The sequence below is a fragment of the Xyrauchen texanus genome, chromosome 43 (genome assembly GCF_025860055.1).
Source record: "Xyrauchen texanus isolate HMW12.3.18 chromosome 43, RBS_HiC_50CHRs, whole genome shotgun sequence".
Taxonomy (NCBI): Eukaryota; Metazoa; Chordata; class Actinopteri; order Cypriniformes; family Catostomidae; genus Xyrauchen; species Xyrauchen texanus.
In genome coordinates this window covers 5396917-5415161 of record NC_068318.1, presented here as the reverse complement: position 1 = coordinate 5415161, position 18245 = coordinate 5396917, and the positions used below count along the sequence as shown (strand labels likewise).

At 42.4% G+C, this 18245-nt stretch overlaps 1 protein-coding gene across 5 annotated transcripts in view; it reads right to left on the bottom strand.

The window, feature by feature from the left end:
• Window positions 1–9578, bottom strand: part of LOC127636141 (NACHT, LRR and PYD domains-containing protein 3-like) — a 39588-nt gene extending 30010 nt beyond the window's left edge. For 2 of the 5 annotated variants that reach the window (XM_052116556.1, XM_052116560.1), the window contains exon 1: window positions 875–959. The gene's annotated coding sequence lies outside the window, so the exon portion shown is untranslated. The other 3 variants (XM_052116559.1, XM_052116557.1, XM_052116558.1) reach the window with 3 other exon arrangements.
• Window positions 9579–18245: the final 8667 nt, after the last annotated feature.

Here is an 18245-nt window from a genome sequence, read left to right as displayed (position 1 = left end):
AGAGAGTTCAAATATGTTGTTTAAACCCGAGTTACTTTATATCTTTTTTAAAAACAAAAGATGTTAGAAAAGTATAACCACCAGACTTTCAAAATGAAAATGAATGCTGTTTTGAAATCCCTCTGGGGATAGTGTCTAATTTAATGTGAAACAACAGTCTTTCTTTGCTAGTTCATTATTACACTGTTGTTTATTATTTCCCCATATGCAAGCAGTGATTTAAAGAAAGAAGAGAAAACCATTGTTGTGGTGTGTTTTCAAAAGATCACTTAAAAAACATGAACAAATATAAAATATAAATAGTCAATTTAGAGGTATATTTTTTGAAGTGAGATGAGTAATGCTATGGACAACAGAAAATCTGTCTCCTGCTAATTCATATATGAGATTGCTTTGTTCTACTGTGTGAGCACCCTGTTCTATATCAGTGTAGTCTCTCATGTGTCTTCAGATGAACACATTTCCTATAACGTTATAGTAATACAGCCAGTGATGACATCAATAATTAATCATCATCTCATAACAAACTCATAAACCTAAGCCTCAAAAGGTTTTCAGTTTCAGACAAAATCGAAAGTTCACCTACACAACAGAATGTTAGACACATAAAAGTGGGCATTTTATTTTTATTTTATATAGAAACCAGATTATAATGGATGTGGAAATTAATCAACTACAAGCAGAATCGCTCGAGCTCAAATTCATTATAATCCTGAAAACGACTGAGGAATGTCATCATCCATTTTAAACACTTCACAGTTTCTCTCATAAACAGTTCAAAAATGTAAATACCGAGTATGACAGGAACACGAAACACATGCAAAAACAAATACAATAAAATATCATGACATCAGCGAGCAATAACTGAACTTACAGTGAAGTGTGATTTTATGGCCGTATGCAGACTGAGAAATGGCGTCTCTTCATCTGTGCAAATTTACTTTTGGTTTCAACATTTATTATAAACCAGGTTAACTGAGACAAACGCAGTTCTTGCTCTTCCTGCAGGGGGCGCTTCAGAGCTCACAATACTTCAGAATTAGAATAAGCTTTATTGCCAAGTTACACAAGGAATTTGTCTTGGTGACAGCAGCTTCCGGGGCACTACAATACAACAACAGAGATAATAAAAAAAAATAGAATAAAAATAAAAAGTGAATAGAAAATATAGAAATACAAAATAAGACGTCTAGCCCATCTCTATAATTAAAATTTGCATAACTACAAATCTTCTGACTTCAGTATAAGAATTATAAACACAAAACAGATCTACTGTTTCATTTTCAAACAGCATTTAAACAGCTGTGCATGACTTTCATAAGACAACAATAATTGCCTAATAATAATCATTTTGAGTTTCAAAAATTTTATTTCATCATTGTAAAGTGCATTTCACATGAGTTGAGTAAGGCGTCAATGCTCTGTTCAATGCCAGGGAGTGGTGGTGGCGTAGTGGGCTAAAGCACATAACTGGTAATCAGAAGGTTGCTGGTTCGAGCCCCACAGTCACCACCATTGTGTCCTTGAGTAAGACACTTAACTCCAGGTTGCTCCGGGGGGATTGTCCCTGTAATAAGTGTACTGTAAGTCGCTTTGGATAAAGGAATCTGCCAAATGCATAAATGTAAATGCCAGTGTCAAGCTTTGCATTGCCCTCCACATGACAAGAGTTGGAGAAAGTGTCATGGAGGGGCCATTTTATGAGTTTGCCACATAAGAAAGCAGGAGAAGTGCACAATAAACATTGAAAGCATGTATTTTTAAGGAGTTTGGATCCCTAAAATTATAATACATTTTTTATGCATTTATTTATTTTGTAGAATTTTATCATTTTCCACAGCATATCTGACAATCTTTAATGGCACAGTGGTAGGGAAACACTGCTTTAAATAATTCAATCAATATCTTGGTCACAATCCAATATTGTGGTTCTTAATTTTTGGTGCATTGCAATTCAACACTGTGATATATTGTGATTATTATACTCACTGTTTTTCATTTATCTTCATAGGACTTCAGAGAAATGTTACCAAATCACCAAATGCATTGTTTAATGAATATAAAAGTACCAGTTCACAAACAAGGCCAGTTAACAACCTAATATCTCTAAGGGTGTGTTCACACTTGTAGTTCAGTTCTCTTGGTCCTCTTGGTCTGGACCAAAAAAGAAAATTATACATTTAGTCCTGGTTCACTTATCGTTCACACTGACATTTTTAACACCAAACCTAACAATACAAAACTAAGGCATCAGGAACATGTCACAACCAGATTGGACAGCTTTTATGACGTATCCCAGCAAACATGCCCCTTTGGGGCCCCTTTGTGTGCCCAGGCGTACTGGCGTGAAATGTTGGGCACGTGTGGGCCCCACAATATGGGGCCCAGGTAGGGCCCCAGTGGGCCAGTCCAAAAGTGTGGGATGAGTGTGGGCTGTCCACACTAAACAGATTGGGCCCCCAGTGGGGCCCATTGTGGGCCTGCAACATGCCCACAGGAGGCCCACACTTTGGGCTAGGTCTGGGCTGTCCCACTGTGGGTTCAAAGTGTGGGCATACTGTGGGCATGTTGCGGGCTCACAATGGGCCCCACTGGGGGCCTGCTATGCTTAACCCTAACCCCAAAGCACAGCAGGATGTGCCCACAGGTTGTGTTTGCATCCTGTGGGCATGGTATCTGGGCCACAGTACGCAGTGTGGGTGTGCTCAGTGGGTCCTTTAAAAATAATAAAATTAGTTTGGTCTTACTTTGTACCTACAGAATACCACAGAATATGCAGAATAATTGCACTTGTTGAAAGTAGCAGTTACAAACTAACAGTCATATGTTTCAAATACTTGCATTTATTTACAGCCAGCACAAATTTAAGAAAATGTATTTAAAATTGAATACAAAACTGATCATGGATTACATACTAAGTAAAATGCATTTTATAAAACAGAACAATAACCATTTAGAACCACATTAGAAAACATTAAGTATAAATTAAGCACAACTGTGTTTGTCCAGAGAAAGCCCACATAGGGCCCCCAAAAGGCAAAACTGCTGTGGGCCCCACATGGGCTAACCTACATGGTGTAACGATGCTGGCCATGATGATGATGAAGACGATGATGTAGGAACCCAAGTGCAGCTTATTAAGAAAAGTGAAATCCTTGACTTGATTTAACTTGACTTAACATGAGAGCTTAAATACATGATATGGGGAACATAAACTAATGATCAAACAGAGCACTAAACAAGATAACAAGGCAATTAAACTAAACCAATGACAAACTAGTGGTGAGGGGGTCTTGAGGCATGGTCTGGCGTTATAGGGCATGGAGTATGGGATCAAGGTGGAGCCCGTGGGGGGTGGGGGGGGGCATATGAGGGTCTCGAGGGGCAGAGCCTATGGGGCTTAGTACTAAGGTGGAGTAGGGGCGGTTCTGGACCGTGGAGCAAAGGCTTGCTTATGACATGGCATGAAACAGTTTGGGGCGTGGCTATGACATGACATGGAGCAGACTGAAGTTCGGCTGTGACATGGCATGGAGTATTCCAGGGCTTGGCTGTGACATGGCATGGAGCAGACCGAAGTTCGGCTGTGACATGGCATGGAGCAATCCGGGGCTTGGCCGTGACATGTCATGGAGCAATCCGGGGCTTGGCTGTGACATGGCATGGAGCAATCTGGGGCTTGGCCGTGACATGGCATGGAGCAATCCGGGGCTTGGCCGTGACATGGCATGGAGCAATCCGGGGCTTGGCCGTTACATGGCATGGAGCAGGCTGAGGCGTGGCCGTGACATAGCATGGTGCAGGCTGATGCCTGCCCGTGACATGGCATGAAGCAGGCTGATGCGTGGCCGTGACACGGCATGGAGCAGGCTGAGGCGTGGCCGTGACATGGCATGGAGCAGGCTGAGGCATGGCCGTGACATGGCAGGGAGCAGGCTGAGGCATGGCCGTGACATGACAGGGAGCAGGCTGAGGCGTTGTTGTGATACGGCATGGAGCAGGATGATGCGTGGCTGTGACACGGCCTGGAGCCGACTCTGGAATGGCTGTGACATGGCCTGGAGCCTGGGCGTGAACATGGGCAGAGACTTGGAAACAACCTCCGTGGTCATGAAAATGGGCAGATACTTGGAAACGACCTCCGTGGTCGTGTACATGGGCAGAGACTTGGAAACGACCTCTGTGGTCATGTACATGGGCTGAGACTGAGACTCAGGAAAGACTTCTGTGGTCGTGAACATGAATAGAGTCACGGGAATGACCTCTGAGGTCGTGGGCATGAACAGAGTCTCGGGAACGACCTCTGTGGTTGTAGGGAAGGACAGAGTCTTGGGAATGACCTCTTTGGACAGGGGCAAGGACTGAGACTCGGGAACGACTTCTGTGGTCGTGGGTGTGAACAGAGTCTCGGGAACGACCACTGTTGTCGTGGGCATGGACAGAGTCTCAGGAGCGACCTCTGTGGTCATGGGCATGGCTTGTTGGCCGTGGCAGGCATGGGCATTGGTTCGTTGGCTGTGGCATGGGACGCTGGCTCGTCGACCATGACGTGGGATGCTGGCTCGTCGATCGTGACGTGGGATACTGGCTCGGCATCCACCTCCCCCACAGTGACTGAACCAGACTGAGGCAACTGCGACCGCCAGGCACCAATGAGGAGATTTGCTCACTCAGTCTGATGCGGAAACAGTTTTTGAGGGCTACCTCATTAAAGTCAACTTCACTGGCCAGAGAGCAGAAGTCCCCCACATATTCATCCAGGGATCTATTCCCCTGACATAGGTGCAGGAGCCGAATTGCTGGGTCCATTATGGGTGGTCTAGTATTCTGTAACGATGCTGGCAATGATGATTATGAAGATGATGATGTAGGAACCCAAGTGCAGTTTATTAAGAAAAGTGAAATCTACAAACCAAAAACAAAACATTTAGCTGACGATTTAATGCGTTAATAACGTGCGATTAATTTGACAAAATTTAACACGTTAAATAAATTAACGCACTTTAATCACAATGCTTAACTGAGAAATTCAAGCTTGTAGTACCACCTGTTTACTCCAGAGGGCAGTAATTGAAATTCCAGCTGTGTGAGCAACACACAGATTATACAGTGAAGAAAACAATTTATTGTCTCCAAAACACTTGATGGAGCGCAAATGCGATCTTTAAGGGATCTTAAGATGTGTTTAAAGATTGAGTATTAAACTATATTTAACTTGACACAATGACCTAAACATTTTATTTTTATGATGCAACACACCCGAGACGCTAGACAAGCATGTCTGATGCAGGTCGTACGGTGTTTACCTCATGCATATTTAATTACCAACAAGGTTATGGAGGTGTCCTTTAAACTGTTACACCGTTTTTACCCCGTCAATCTTTATTTAAGAAACATGCTCCCTGAAATAGATCCACTTTGCTCCTTCTGTAATGCTGTAGATGAAAAGTTTGTTTGTTTGTACGTACCTCTATTTTAATTAGTTTTTCTTTGCTTTATAAAGACGTTTTATTTGGTTTTCACAGATTTGATAACTAAAGTTAATATTTTCTGATTAATCTGTTTATTTTTCTTGCCAAGTTTTTAATACATAAGTGTAAATTTATGTCTATAAAGCCCCTATTTGCACTTTTTTGTAAAGACTTGAAATATTATTTAAATACTCTTTGTACCTTCAACAACTCTAAAGCATTGAAAAACATTGCACTATGTAATAAATATAATGTCTTGGCATTATTGTCATATATATCTGTAGTATTGTGTACTATGTGTACCCCTGACTTGTTTCTAAAAAAAATGTCTGACGCAGGAGTAAATTGATGGTCCCTAAACAAACCCTCATAATAAATCTCCAACTGATTGACAAATTCACTTGTGTAATGGATTGCTGTGAACTGTGTGTCAATGATTGACTTATGATCAATAATATGGTAGTAAACAATACATTGTATTGTAAAGCTGCTTTTTATATTGTCTTTTCAATGATTAACTCTTCTGCCACAAGAATGTAATGCATTTTACTTATCTGAATATGTTTACTTATATATATATATATATATATATATAGTTTTTTAATATTTAAAGATACCAAGTATAATTATTTCATCATTATATATTGAATTATTGTTATATGAGGGCCTTTCTCAGCAAATATTTGTATATGCGATTAATTGCAATTAATTAATCGGGACACCATGTAATTAATTCGATAAATTTTTTTAGCGATTGACAGCCCTAATACACATACACATTCAATACTAGACAAAGGACAATGGTAAACATAAGGCCTTAAATACAGGACATGGGGGAACATAAATCAATGATCAAACAGAGCACTAAAGAAGATAACAAGACAATTCAACAAAAACAATGACAAACTAAAACTGATAACAACCTAATGAAACAATAAACCAATGAAAACAAGACATGTGAACATGGAGGGAAAACAGGACGTCACATGACTAGGGAATCAGGAACTACAATTTTCAAAATAGAAGACATGGAATCATATATGAACAAAAACACATCTAAACATGACACATGGGGCCCACGTGGCATTAGTGTGGGTTTGCCCTGCCCACTCTGTCCCACAGTAAACCCACACTTGCCCATGGTGTGCCTGCACAGGCATGTTTGCTGTGATATTTTTTGACAGAACTTGCCAATCATCCAAAACAATGCTGGCTGCTGGGCTAAACATGCTTGTTGGATTTATATATATATATACAGTACATATGGTGGTATTTTTACCAGCTGAGAACAAACGAAGAGCAAATAAAATGTGTAAAGGAGTCAAAACGGCGCCAGGAATTCCTCTGTTGCACACACAAACAAAGATATGCTGCAAGGACGGCTGACGGCGGTCCTGACGCCTGTACTAAACTGTAATGGGCAACATAACTCCTATGATGAGAAGAACCAGGTATGCTTGAGGTCAGTATTAGGCAAATTACTTCCTGTTTTTGGTCCGTTGAGACGTCTTTGGTCCATGTTGCGTTTACATATCAGTCGAACTGCACCGGAGTTGTTCAAGTGAACCGCACACAAAGCAATCGCACCACAGTTTGTTTTAATCGAACCAAACCTGCCAAGTTTGAACACACCCTAACACCATTCTAACAAAACTTGCATGACACAGGAAACTTTGTCTATAAGGTGTCCATTAAGCCCTTTATGTTTTAATAAGGATAAGGCTCATGTTTTCTGTAGTTAGATCAATGTAGCTAGTCTTTCTGAAATAAAATGAAAGGTTTTATGAATAAAATAGTAGCCTAAAACATTGTTAAGGCATGGTTTAATTACAAAACGTCTAAAAGATTCCACCTATTATATTAAAATTTGTGCAACGCAATAAGGATAATCAATCAATCAATTTTATTTCTATAGCACATTTAAAACAACACATGCTGACCAAAGTGCTTCACATTATAGCATAAACAGATCATATAAATACAGAATGTAGAAAATACAATGACACATAACAAAATAAGCAACCCACATTAAGCACAGTTAAAAAGTGAAAAAAGGTGAGAGTTCAAATAAGATTTAAAAACATCAACTGATGCACAAGACCTGATATGTAGTGATATTCCACAGCCGTGGTGCCACCACTGAAAAGGCCCGATCTCCCTTTGACTTAAGACAGGACTTGGGGATCGTTAAAAATAAACATTGCGAAGACCTTAGAAGGCGTGTGATGCTGAAGGAGATCCGTAATATAAGGAGGAGACATGCCATGTAAACCCTTAAAAGTAAATAATAAAATCTTAAATTAAATCCTAAATTTGACTAGAAGCCAACGAAGAGATGCTAACACTGGGGATATATTGTTGTGTTTTTTGTCCCGGTCAACAATCTTGCAGCAGCATTCTGGACTAACTGCAGACGTGACAGTGAAGTATAAGAAATGCCACAGAGCAATGAGACTGTGATTTGCTCCTCTTTTCTGTAGTTAGATCAATGTAGCTAGTCTTTCTGAAATAAAAGGATTTTATGAATACAATAGTAGCCTAAAACTTTGTTATGGCATAGTTTAATTACAAAAGTCTAATAGATTCCACCTATTATATTAACCTTTAATAAAAACAAAATACCACAGTTACTGTTACTGCTGTATAATCGATTTTAGTATTGGTGTGTGATGTCTTTTTTAAATACTATTGACCCTTAAAAAAATGATCAATCACACTGGATTCATCACATGAGTGAAGCATATTTAGTCCTTGTAAAATGCCAAATGTGAGATAAAAATCATAAAATTTCCTTTAGGCCACCTGAAATTTCATTGTAATTTTATGCAAAATCCAGAAAACAAAATATTGACAGACTCTGGATTTGAAAGAGGAAGCAGATTTTGAATCGTTTCTGAAGCATTTTGTGTTGTTTTCTGGTCTGATTTGGTCACAATATCACAAAACATCTGTGATGATCACATCTGTACGAACACAAGAGCTGCTTTAACTCAAATACACAGAAATACTTATTTAAGTACTTTTTCAAATACACAGAATGTAACCTTGACAGTTTAGTGAATATGACTAAAATGTTTTCAATATGTTTGTAAGGAAATAGGTCACTGGGACAGGAAGGTTCAGGTCTCAGGAGAGCTTTTAATCACAAACTTAGGGGTAACACAGTTACAACTGGCACAGTAACTTACTCTTTAGCGTCACAGTCTCTTAATCATCACAAAGTCTTTATCACAACTCTTTAGCATCATGAACTCAGCAGCTCGTGCCAGACTCTCTCTCCCTGTTCTGGTGGTGGTGTGGCTGTTTATATGCCACTCTCCCCAAGCTCACTGGAATTGGAGACAGGTGTTAGACATAATTTAGATCAGGTGCAAGCGCCCTTACCGCTTTCTCGGTCAGTTCAACAGGAAGATGGCGGCGGGTGTGCCCGGGATAGCTGTGGCGCTCCTTGTTTATGTGCTGAAGTAATTTCGGCTCCATTGTTACCGGACACATTTTTAATAATAGTTTTTTGCCTTATGAGGATTTAAAACTATCCTGTGCAACTCATTTGAGGGCGAGTCATATAAATAATCATTTTGGTTTTGGGAGACATGCTTTAGCTATCACCTTTATTCATCCACATCTCTTCAGTAAAACAAGAGGACGAATGTACAAAACTGTACTTCACCAACAACAAAGCCTCGCTTTCATTATTTCAATTTGTCTATTATTATCTGGCGACATTCATTAATGCCCTGGTCCAGTCAGCGCACCGGCACGGACGGGCCCGCGTGTATCATCCATTTATAGTAGGAGCAACACTGGAAACCTACAGGTATGTTCATCATGTACACATAGCTATGCTTTGGTACAACCGACTGACCTACCGGGTTCTGTTTCTTCTGCTGACGCTGTGGATTTGCCGGTGGTTGGCGTGGTGGCGGCGGCTGGTGCTTTGGAGGGGGAATGTGGATTGTTCCGGAGGAGTGGCGTGTTCTGCGGGGGTTCGCGGAGTGTGCTGGCAGGGAGCCTGGGAGATGTTGTTTGTCCCGCTGGCGTCCCCGCTGTTCAGCGGAGATCGGCGTGTGGGTGTGATGACGCAGGCGGTGACTTCGCAATGCAAAAATTGTTGCAGTCACAATTTCATTTTACTGAAGGTAATGTTGATATGGGTAGCTTAGCTACGATCGGAAGTACTACAAATCAAAACAGGAAGTTGACGACAAACCGAGCAGTAGTGAAAAATAGAAAATGGAACGTCTTCAGAACTGTTAACAATTCTAAAATATTATGGGACCCCAGCATAAAACCAAAGGGCTTATTTGGTGGTCATCTGAATGTATGTAGTCTCATGTCTAAAAATGAACAAATCCGACATTTGTTAATGGACTCTAATTTGGATTTCTTATGTCTGTCCTAAACCTGGCTTCATGCCTTATGCAGCTATCACCATACCAGGTTATCAAATTTATAGAAATGATAGAGTGAGATCTAAAGGTGGTGGTGTTTTGGTGTATATAAATAATAGCATTCAATGTGAGGAAATTCATTTGTCAAATAGGGACTTGGAATGTATTGGATTGAAAATTATATTATCACCACAAATGTTTTTTAGTTTGATTGTAATCTATCGCCCTCCCTCCGCCAAAGTTGATTTTTATGAAAATTTTCGTAGTATGCTTCTAAGTTGCAACTTTGAAAAAGAGGTATTATTAATGGGGGATTTTAATGTTAATTGGGAAGACAGAGTAGCCAGAAAAAATCTTAAACAAATATGTGATCATTTTGATTTAACACAGGTAGTCAAGGGTCCAATAAGAAAAACTCATAATACTGAAACGCAGATTGACTTAATCTTTTGCAATAAACCAGAAAGAATTACAAAATCCTTTAATATGATCACAGGACTATCGGACCATAATTTAGTTCTGGTGACAAGAAAGTTAACTAGCAGAACGTTTTGTGTTTCAACTGTTAAGGAGAAAGAAGTATCTAGAATACAATACACATACAATGCACGGGATCTTTTTATAGATACAATAAACAGGTTTAACTGGAGTAATTTGCTAGATGGGAAAGATGTACATGATGGAAGTACAGTGCTTACAAGTAGATTACAGTATTTTGTTAAGGAGTTTACCCAAAAATTTAGAAACAGAAATTATAAGAATAGTCTCCCATGGATTAATGCTGAAATTTTTTATATGTTGAAAGAACGTGATCTTGCAAAAAAAAAGGGCAAATAATTCAAAATTATGTACTGATAAACACCGTTTTGCAATGTTGAGGAATAAAGTTACATCTCAGTTAAGAAAGTCAAGGGCTGACTTTTTTCTGACCATTATAAACAATGCAGGGGGCAATTCAAAATTGATTTGGGATCAATTAAACAAATGGCTGGGGCAGGAACAAAAAGAAAGAAAACCTGTTGAACTTTTGTTGGATGGGAAATGTATTTCTGATCCAACTGTGGTTGCTACAGCTTTTAACAACTATTTTGTAGACTCTGTTGCATCTATTACACAGGGTTTCTCACACATAGATATTAGTAAGTGCCCTATCATGTCGTCACAGCACAGCCTTGTGTTTTCCAGCGCTTCTGAAAGAAATATAGAATCCTTTATCAATTAACTTAATACTTCTAAAGCGAAAGATGTTTTTGCTATGGATAATATACAATGTTGAAAGAATTAGGTTCGTCATTGATTATCCCCATCACAAAAATTATAAATCAATCGATCTCTGTGGGGGAATTCCCAAACGCTTGGAAATTAGCTATTGTTTCCCCTTTATTTAAATCAGGAGACAGACAAATTATTTCCAATTATAGACCTATTAGCATTTTGCCAGTAATATCGAAGGTTTTAGAAAAATGGGTGTCTCAACAGATTAGGGATCACTTGAATAACTCAGTATTTTCCCTTCATCCATTACAATTTGGATTTAGGTCAAATCACTCCACTGAGACAGCAAACTGTTTTTTTATCGAAAATATTAAATCCTTGCTTGATAGGAACAAGGTTGTTGGAGTTATTTTTTTTTTAGATCTTAGGAAAGCCTTTGACACTGTTAATCACAATATTTTACTGTCTAAATTATCTCAATTTAATTTTTCAGATAATGCTCTAAAGTGGGTAGCATCTTATCTTTGTCAACGATCACAAACTGTACGTATTAGCAGCTATCAATCTGAACCTCTTCAGTTGTCCACTGGAGTGCCTCAAGGGTCTATATTGGGCCCTCTTTTGTTTTGCATGTATATTAATGATTTTCCGCGTGCGTGCCCAGAAGTGAGAGTTCAAATGTATGCAGACGACACTGTTTTATATATACATGGAACATCAAAAGCAGCAGTGGCAGCCAAACTTACAAATGCTATGGTTAAAATTAGTGAATGGTTAAACCACTGCAGCCTTCAGTTAAATCATTCCAAAACAGTTGCTATGTTTTTTAATAAAACCACCAACTCTGCAGTTGATCCGGACTTTTTTATTACCGGTGAAAAAATCCAAATTGTTTCAGAATTTAAATATCTTGGTGTTATCATTGACTCCAAACTTAAGTTTAATTGTCAGATTTCAAAAACTGTTAAGAAAATAAAATTTAATTGATCTAATTTTCGACATATCAGGAATTCAATGTCTACCCAAGCTGCACTTTATACACTCTATGATTTTTTCACGTATGAATTATTGTCTAACTACTTGGTCTCAGGCCAACTACTCCACCTTGCTACCAATACAGACTATATATAAACAAACACTAAACATTTTTGATAAGAAACCATGTCATTTTCATCATTGTAAGATTTTATCAAAATATAAATTGTTGAGTTGGGAAAACTTTGTTATGTTCCCTTCCGAGGGAACTCGCACTGCGTCGTTGAAAACGACTCTTTGGGGAACGCTCCTTAGCGTGCGCCTCTGAATTATGAATGAAACTATTCCAATCTTGATTGGTGTTGCGTCATGACGTAACATGTGACGGCATAACCGGATGCATAAAAGTGACGCCGGTACACATACACATTAGCTTTCGCTCTTCAGCAAGCGCTCTATGTTGAAATTGTTTGTCTTATTTGGTGTTGTTTGTCTGATTTAAAAATATTATGGCCACTGAACAGTTCAAGAAGTGCGTGCACCCCTGCCCTCGTTTCATTACGGGTAGGGACACGCACGCTTTATGTGTGAACTGTTTGGGAGCACAGCACGCACAGGCAGCTCTCGAGGGATCTGCCTGTGAAACTTGTGAAGCACTACCCATGAGAGTGCTGCGCTCCCGGTTGGCGTGCTTCGATGAGCACGGTCAGGCTCGCGTTCCCCACGGTTTTGGTCCCGCGTCTGTTGAGGCAGCGCGGCGATTGAAATCGCGGGGTTCGCAGCGGATTTTGCAGATGAGAATGAGACTGCTGCGGCACGTTCTCATTCTTCGCTTGAGGATCCCGAGCCTACTGTGAGTGGTGCAGAAGCCCGCGTCGCGGCTTCTTCTGCCCATGATCAGGTCCCCTTGCTTGAGCTCACTGCTTCCGAGGAAGTGGATATGCTCAGCATCGATGCGGACGACCGGAGCCAAGCACGCCAGTTTTTGGCCAAGCTTATGAGGAGCTGATTGAGGTTGTGACGCGTGCCGTGGCCAGACTGAATATCAGCTGGCCACAAAATGAGCAGGGAACGCAAGTTGAAAGCAATTAGACGTGCGTTTCCTGCGGCACAGATCACAAACTCAGCGCCGGGGTTTGCCGTTTTTCCCCGATCTCCACAAAGATATCTAAAACGAGATCGTGGGGTAAACCGCATTCGTCCCGTATCTCCAGCCCCAGTGTTTGATTACAGACGATGTTTTGGGGGCACGGTATATGGGCTAAAACCCCGGCGCTGCCTAGTAAGCCCTGCAGAGATACATCTGCTTTAATAAGTAGGGCTTACATGGCCGCACAACAATCGGTGTTGGTTTCCCGCCGTCTCTGACGCTTCGGGCCACATCAATTTCCAGCGAACGCACAGCGAACGTTCGTGTCAAAAAAAATAAAAAATAAAATATATATAAAAAAAAATATATATATAAAAAAACAACAAGCATCAATTGTGGTCACAAGAACCGTATCGACTAAATCCTGCCGGTTTCCCGCTTCAGGAAGTCGGGAACAGTGTTCGAAAAACACCCGAGACCAGCCTCGAGAGGCTGGTTCCCTTAGTTGAAGCTTCAGGAAAGAGGTCCTACCGAGGTAGTAGATTTTGTAGAGGCATGGAATCATCTTCCCAACATATCTGCATGGGTCCTGCATATAATAAAATCAGGGTACAAACTGCAGTTCGGGCACCGCCCCCCCGCCCCCCCCCCCAAATTCTCTGGGGTGGTGCAGACTACAGTGGTTCCGGAGCAGGCTCAGGTGATGGAACAAGAAGTGCAATCTCTGCTGCTGAAGGAGGCCATAGAATGTGTTCCTCATTCAGACAGGGAGTCCAGTCTTTACAGCCGGTACTTTATAGTTCCAAAAAAAAAAAAAAAAAAAAAAGGATGGGGGTTGAGGCCGATTTTAGATCTCAGAGTTTTGAACCGGCCTTTGAGGAGGTTCAGGTTCAAAATGCTTACCATTCCTGTCATCGTGAGTCAGATCAGATCCGAGGACTGGTTTGTCACGATAGATCTAAAAGACGCCTATTTTCATGTACCCATCCTTCCATGTCACAGGAGGTTCCTGAGGTTCGCTCGGGGCGAAGCTTACCAATATCGGGTTCTTCCGTTCGCCTAGCACTCTCTCCCTGCACATTCACCAAATGTATGGATGCAGCTCCTGCTCCTCTGAGACTTCAGGGCATCCGCGATACTGAATTTTATCGATGACTGGCTCGTTCTGGCCCAGTCTCGAGAAATGGCGGTTCGGCATCGAGATGTCGTCCTTGGCCATATTCGAAGTTTGGGGTTGAGACTCAACACAAAAGAGTGTGTTACAACCATCCCAGTGCACAACGTTTCTGGGTGTTGTGTGGGACTCGGTTACGATGCAGGCACGCATGTCTCCTGCACGTATCGAGTCCGTTCTGGCGATGGTGTCCGGGTTAAAACTAGGCCAGGCCATCACTGTAAAGCAGTTTCAAAGACTGCTGGGCCTCATGGCAGCGGCATCCAACTTGATACCTTTGGGCCTTCTACACATGAGGCCCCTCCAGTGGTGGCTGAAAGCCAAGGTGTTTTCCCCAAGGGGAATCCATTTCAGTATAATCAGAGTAACGCGCAGATGCCTTCGTTCTCTGCTAATATGGAAGAAAACTTGGTTCCTGTCCCTAGGGCCAGTGTTGGGAGCGTCATGTCGCCGAAAACCGTTTCGACAGACGCCTCCCTCACTGGCTGGGGCGCGGTCATGGACGGCCGCTTTGCCAGGGGTCTGTGGCAGGACCATCATCATTCTTGGCACATAAACTGTCTAGAGATGTTGGCTGTGTTCAGGGCTCTGAGGAGCTTCCTTCCAGACATCAAAGGTTACCATGTCCTAGTACGTTAGGACAATACATCAGTGGTAGCTTATCTGAACCGACAAGGAGGACTCAGATCGCGCTCTCTGTGCAGACTGGCGCATCAGATAATTCTTTGGTCCCAAGGGAAAATACTGTCTATCAGAGCATGTATATTCCGGGGTTCAGAATCAGGAGCAGACATCCTGTCGAGGCAGGGGCTGAGGCCCGGGGAATGGAGACTTCATCCAGAGGTGGTGAAGTTGATATGGGACAAATTTGGACCATCAGAAGTGGATCTATTCGCGTCTCGAGAGACGTCCCACTGTCCACTTTGGTTCTCCCTCTCACATCCAGCCCCACTGGAGTTGGACGCCATGGTACAGGCTTGGCCGAGGCTTCGCCTGTACGCATTTCCCCGATCGCTCTGCTCCCGGGAGTCCTGGAAAGGGTCCGCCAAGAGGGCATCAGTCTACTTCTGGTTGCCCCCATGTGGCCGGCCCGAGTATGGTTCTCAGACATAATTTCACTCCTGATAGCTCCGCCATGGCAGATTCCTCTGAGGAGGGATCTGTTGTCTCAGGCGGGGGCACAGTCTTCCACCCTCGTCCAGAGCTGTGGAAACTGTGGGTCTGGCCCCTGAGGGGTCCAGTACCTAAATGCTGGTCTATCAGCTGGGGTGGTTGAAACCATACTTAACTCTAGGGCTCCGTCTACTAGGAGATTATATGGCCTCAAGTGGAATGTGTTCTCCACTTGGTGTAGAGAACATGAATTAGATCCAGTTAACTGCCCGGTGGCTTCAGTTCTGGAGTTTCTTCAAGATCGTTTCTCTCGTGGTCTCTCCCTTCCACACTTAAGGTGTACGTGGCTGCCATTTCGGCGTTCCATGCACCACTGAGTGATGGGCCTCTGGGGAGGCACCAGCTGGTCATTCGTTTTCTCCGTGGTACATGGAGGATGAGACCGACAACTAGGTCCAGGGTTCCTGCCTGGGACCTGGCGGTGGTTCTCGAAGGGTTATCCCTGGCCCCCTTCGAACCCCTTCAGTCGGCTTCGCCCAAGGACCTGACGTTCAAGATGGCTTTTCTCTTAGCTATTACCTCTCTAAAGAGGGTGGGTGATCTTCAAGCCCTGGCAGTGACGCCAGCTTGCTTGGAGTTTGCCCCTGGCAGAGTTAAAGCCATTTTACACCCGAGACCTGGCTATGTGCCTAAGGTGCCGTCTAACACAGCACGGTCTACGGTCCTGCAGGCTTTTTATCCTCCACCTCATGTGTCGGCAGAAGAAGAGAGGCTCCATTTGCTCTGCCCTGTCAGATCTTTGAGTGTTTACCTCGAGAGGTCCTCTTCTTGGAGGAGGTCGGACCAACTGTTAGTGTGTTTTGGGTCACCTAAGGAGGGGCTCCCTGCCTCGAAACAAACCATTAGTAATTGGATTGTTCAGGCTATTATCTCGGCCTACAAGGTGCGCAATTTGCCTTCACCTTTGGCCGTGAGGGCTCATTCAACTAGAGGCATGGCGTCCTCTAGGGCTCTCTTATCGGGAGTACCCCTCCAGGAGATCTGTGAGGCAGCCGGTTGGGCTACCCCGCACACTTTCATCAGGTTTTACAGTCTGCACCTCCCTAGTACGCCTGGCGCACGTGTGCTCTCGTCCTAGCTGAGTGCCTGAGTTCAGTTTCACCCTAGGGCAGGCCTTTTTTCGGTGCGTGGCCTAGTGGGCATTCGTTCCCCAAAGAGTCGTTTTCAACGACGCAGTGCGAAGTTCCCTCGGAAGGGAACGTCTCGGGTTATGACTATAACCCTTGTTCCCTGAGAAGGGAACGAGACACTGCGTCGTCCTGCCACGCCCCTCAAGGCCTGAGAGCGGCTTGCTTCATCGCTAGGCTAATGTGTATGTGTACCGGCGTCACTTTTATGCATCCGGTTATGCCGTCACATGTTACGTCATGACGCAACACCAATCAAGATTGGAATAGTTTCATTCATAATTCAGAGGCGCACGCTAAGGAGCGTTCCCCAAAGAGTCGTTTTCAACGACGCAGTGTCTCGTTCCCTTCTCAGGGAACAAGGGTTATAGTCATAACCCGAGACGTTTTCAAATGGCTGTTTAGCTTATAAAATGTTTAATGGCCTGGCCCCACCACCTCTTAGTGAGTTTCTGAGTTTAAGATCGGATAACAGTCGTCTCACTAGAGGTACACTTAGAAGGGACTGTGTTATTAATTTCAGGAAAACTGCTTTTAGTCAGTCTGCCTTCTCTATTAAAGCCTCAAAAGAATGGAATGACATCCCAACGTCAGTTAGAGAATTAAATAGTTATAATGGATTTCGTACTCCTTTTAAAACTTGGCTTTTTAGCATGCAAATATGTCAACATTTTTTTTTTTTTTTGATTTTCTGTGGTTTTGGAAATTGTAGGGTTTGTTGATTTTTGTTATGTTTTGATTAAATTGTTGTATTTACATTGTATTTTTAGGTTGCCTATTGTACATCTGGCCTAGGACTGCAGATGAAAACTAGCCTTTTGGTTAACTCTGGCATATTTTGACTTGTCATGTTAATATGCATTGTCCTTATAATAAATTATACACAACATTTCTCTCTCTCCAGACAGGCACTTGACCCCCCCACCACCACAACGTTATAAATATAATTGATACATGTACAGATAACTGAGATGTCTGAGTAAATTAGGAAAATATCACCGGGAGAAACTGTCACAGTACGTAAATTCTAGAGACTCTTGTGTTTGAAAATCCCAGGAGATCAGCAGTTACAGAAATACTCAAACTGGCCCATCTGGCATCAACAATCTTGCCATGCTCGAAATCACTGAGATCACATTTTTCAAATCACATTTTTCCCCATTCAGATGGTTCATGTGAACATTAACTGAAGCTCCTGACCTGTGTCTGCATGATTTTATGCACAGCATTTCACAGAGGCTTCGTGTCAGGTGGTTCTTCTCCTCCATGTCATACAAAATCATTTAATGCCCACCTAGCCGTGGATTATGCTTATGTATGTAAGTAAGGCATAATCCACTGCTATGTGTCTTACATACTGTGGAGCGGGACGTGGTCGTGTGTCTATCACTGAGGAGAGATGAAGTGGTAAGGGCCATCACCTGGTGATTAATGATGTGTAACACCTGTTCCCCTTCTGTTGCTCTGTCCACGTTGTATCAGAGAAGCGACACTAGGGGTCTCTCTTGAGCGCCGATATTCACCTCTGAACTATGAAAAAAGGCCAATGAGAGTTGGCAACCAGTATTTGCATGTCCCGCCCCCGGACATACGGGTATTTAAGCGGCGCAAATACGGGAGTTCATTCAG